This window comes from Alosa pseudoharengus, unplaced genomic scaffold, assembly GCF_046254945.1.
Source record: "Alosa pseudoharengus isolate Yale_2024_CS ecotype anadromous, Long Island Sound unplaced genomic scaffold, YU_APseudo_1.1 YU_APseudo_1.1_scf_22, whole genome shotgun sequence".
NCBI lineage: Eukaryota > Metazoa > Chordata > Actinopteri > Clupeiformes > Clupeidae > Alosa > Alosa pseudoharengus.
This window is the reverse complement of record NW_027468680.1, coordinates 19,691,837-19,695,049: the sequence shown is the minus strand read 5'-3', so window position 1 is coordinate 19,695,049 and position 3,213 is coordinate 19,691,837. Positions and strand designations below refer to the sequence as shown.

Sequence of the window (3,213 nt, the reverse complement as noted above, 5' to 3'; positions counted from 1 at the left end):
GTGAAAAGAAAAGGAGACAACACAGTCCCTTGTGGTGCTCCTATGCGACTGACTACCTGTTCAGACACACACCCTTTCATTCTCACAACCTGTGCTCCGTCAGTCAGGTAATCAGTAATCCATGAAGTTGTGGAGGTGTCTACTTGCATCCTTCAAAGCTTGTCACGTGGCAGCATAGGCTGTATGGTGTTAAAAGCACTTGTAAGAACATGATCCTCACAATACTACCAGCCCCTGTCCAGGTGAGAGTGTGTTCTATGAAGCAGGTAGATTAAGGCATCCTCCACACCCACCTCTGGACGGTATGCAAATTGTAATGGGTCCATGTAGTGGTCACCTGTGGTCTCAAAAGATGACCAACAACAGTGTTTAGCCAACTACTTTCCTACCTACTTTCCTTTCCTACCAACTTCCTTCCTAACCAGGTGTACTTTTTTCCATAAGTGTTTTGTTCTTATGACTACAATTGTGAGAGAGACCATGAGAATGAGAATTCATGAGAGAGCAAACAGTTATTGTGTGCACATCCCACCTTCTGGCAGGTGCAGGACAAATTAAAACTTACTCAATTGAAAAAATATAATGTCCGCAACACTGCTTTTGACTCCCATATATTTAATGCACAACAGGCAACGTTTCGACCCTGCTGGGTCTTCTTCAGGCAAAAATTCATGAGAGAGACCATGAGAATTCACTGTTGTTTTTATGTTATTGCTGTTTTTTTTATATGCTAAGCAAACCTTTGAAGAGTTTTGGACAAATTGACTATATTATTCTTTTTAACAATTTGACATATTATAAATATTGCCTTGCAATAATAATTGTGTCTTATTCTTTCTTATATGATTACATTTCAAAATGTATTCACCTGTGGTACATTGAAAGCATTTCACTTTTATAAGGAAATTAATCCACATTCAGAATAACCTTCAAAGTTGTGGTAAAAAAAGATTTTCAACCAAAGTCTTGAAAAGAATACAGGTTCCAGACTTACACAAGCATACATATAAAATATGCCAATGGACTTCCTGTGGTCAATAAACTAAAAATAGACACAACATCCTCATTTGTAGCGCATTTGGTTCAAAATTTGAAGCCAAAACCCTTTTTCGGACAGCAGCCATATTGAATTTAGGGAATTTGGGGGGTCCTGATAAACCCAATCATAATCATGTAAGTATTCCTATGGGTTTCCCATCATCAAAAAAGGTAAAATAGACATCAAGTTTGTATTTGTAACGCATCTGGCTCCAAAGCTATAGCCGAATCTCTTTCAGGCGACAACCATTTTGGATTTGGCTGCCATGTTGGTCTCCGGGACCACTGCTTGGGCGGCCTGGCTAAATCATTTCATTATTCCCTCAGCTGCATCCGTGGCAAATTTGTTGCTTGTAGATTAATTTGCACAAACAATGGGGTGTAAGGCCCCATACTACAGCCGAAACTGCTTTTTTGGACAGCGGCCATATTAGAATTGGAGGAATAAGTGGTCCAGATGCACCGGGTCATAAATATTAACATTCCAATGTATTCCCCATGATCAATTAAGCTGAAAAAGATATCAAGTTTGTATTTGTAACTCATGTAGTTCAAAAGTTAGCCGGAACCCTTTTCGCGCAGCGGCCATATTGGATTTGGCCGCCATCTTGGCCCCAAGGGTCGCTGTCTCCGGCGCCCTGGCTAAATCATTTCAGTATGACCTAAACTACATCTGTGCAAAATTTGGCGCTTTTAGATGAATTTGCGCGAAAATGTGCTTAAGGCCCCCCACTATCAGTAAACAACTGAAACGGAAATGGTATGCAAAGTGGTGCTGTCAATTTAACATGATGTGTCCCGTTACTTTTAATAGTGTTTTAAGCCCCAACAGCCTCTCAAACTCAATTACTTATCATCAGATGTTAGTTAAAGGAGAATTCCGGTGTGATATTGACCTAAAGTTTGTTCAAACATGAGTGTGAAAGTATGTCTCATAGCTCATCTCGGTTTGTCCCCTGCACTCAGAAATCTGGCGCTAGTTAGCCGATGCTACAAACAGTATGCCATGCAAATAAATCACTGTTTTACACCATTTACGAGGCTAAAAGTAGCTCCATACTTCATTGGTAGACTTCTGAGGGCCTTGACATTTAAAACGAGACATTGAGAACTTTGAAAAAGCACTGGTAGTTTACTTACAAGATGATTTATACAGACGGTATGTCCGAGGCACCCCCATTGAAAAACTGTTGGTAGCATTGGCTAACTAGCGCCAGATTTCTGAGTGCAGGGGACAAGCTGAAATTAGGTATGAGACAAACGTTCACACTCGGTATCATGTTTCAACACACTTTAGGTCAAAATCACACCAGAATTCTCCTTTAAGTCTGTGAGGCTTCAGGGTTTAGAGCTTAAATGGGGAATTTTGTGATTCAGCCACCGTTGTGGGGTGAGGGTTAGTTTTGGGAAACTTGGTCAGGATGTTCATGTGTAGGGTTGCAAAATTCCCGGAATTTTCAAAGTTGGAAACTTTCCATGGGAATTAACGGGAATATATGGGAATTAACGGGAATAAATGGGAATTAAACGGGAATTAATGGGAATAATCTGGGACTTTTTAATATGGCAAGTTAGTCTATAACAGGGAACTTAAATGTAGTGGACAAAACCCCATCTTTGACCAACTACGTGAGTAAGCACATAGTGCACTCACTGCACTGGATTAAAGTGGATGGCTTCATAGAGTATGTCAGGATGGCCGAGCGGTCTAAGGCGCTGCGTTCAGGTCGCAGTCTCCCCTGGAGGCGTGGGTTCGAATCCCACTTCTGACAAAGGCTTTTCATTGTGGAGGTGGTATAAGCCTGTGCCTGTGTGTGCTAGGTTGAGAGGATGTTAGATCTTTAGAGAATGGTATGTGCAGTGTGTCACACCGAGAGTTAAATGCCCCGCCTATCCATCAATAACATAATCAGCAGTAAACAAAGAGACATACCAGAAGTGAGTGACGGCTTTAAGCAGGCTTCGGGGTAACTTCATCAGATGTTCGGACAGCCTACTTTTTATTTGCGCAGGTGTTTATGAAGTTGGGGAATTCTCAACATCCAATTCTAAAGGCAAAAGTATTGTGTAGCCTAATTCTCCATATCCAAATCTAATAGTGGAATTGTTGCGTTTCACAGAGCTTTGTCACTTAATATAGCATAAATAATTTTAATTTTTAAAATGTTTTAAGCT

At 40.8% G+C, this 3,213-nt stretch overlaps 1 non-coding gene across 1 annotated transcript; it reads left to right on the top strand.

The window, feature by feature from the left end:
* The first annotated feature begins 2,727 nt into the window (after nucleotides 1-2,727).
* trnal-cag (transfer RNA leucine (anticodon CAG)) lies at nucleotides 2,728-2,810 on the top strand. The gene has a single exon. It is a non-coding gene; the product is annotated as a tRNA-Leu (tRNA).
* The last annotated feature ends 403 nt before the right edge of the window (nucleotides 2,811-3,213 follow it).